Genomic DNA, 824 nt, shown 5'->3' with positions numbered 1-824 from the left:
AACGGACGAACGAACACACACACACACACGAGACGGCCCTTAATGGCTGCTTATTTATTGGTGTTCATGCTTAGAGTTGATGGATGAATAATGAATAAATAAAATTAAAGTATGCCACTTCCTACTCTCTTCAGTAGTTTCCAGTTCGTCCTTTGTGTTCCTTTGCCTTTGTCTTAAGCCAAACACTGGCAACTTTTAAGGTTATTTACATTTATTAACTCAACACTTTACGCTTTACACTTGTTTACATAACATTTATTCTTTAAACTGGCTTATCTAACATTTATTCTTCAGTACTTACGCTCTACACTGACTTACTTAATACCCTTTACACTGAACACAAAGCAAGTTCCTGCCACATGCGGAATTTATGTTGAACACCCTGACAACACTATCAACACTTTCTCAAGTTGATTCGCTGACTGGCCTGTTGAACCTCTTCCCATGTGGTTCGCTTTGCTTAGGGCCAATAGTTCCATACTTTGGAACTTCAGAGAACCTTTCCGTTCTACCCAGGACCTCCTAGAACTCCCTAAAACGAGAATTTACGAGAATCTACGAGATCCTCCGGGAACGCACGAGAACCTACGAGGACCATCGATATATCCCGAGAACGTGCGATAAACTACGAGAACCTACGAGATCCCCTGAGAACTTACGAAACTTCTGAACGCCTCCCCCCCCCAAAAAAAAAAATAGAAAACACCCAAGACCCCTACAAGAACCTTCCAGAATCCCTCCCCCCCCCCCACACACACCCCGAGACCATCGACTCATCACTCATCACAAACCTCGTACTGAGCCTTTCCTCATAAGAAACCGAA

Source organism: Penaeus monodon, chromosome 20 (assembly GCF_015228065.2).
Source record: "Penaeus monodon isolate SGIC_2016 chromosome 20, NSTDA_Pmon_1, whole genome shotgun sequence".
NCBI lineage: Eukaryota > Metazoa > Arthropoda > Malacostraca > Decapoda > Penaeidae > Penaeus > Penaeus monodon.
This window is presented reverse-complemented; position numbering follows the sequence as displayed.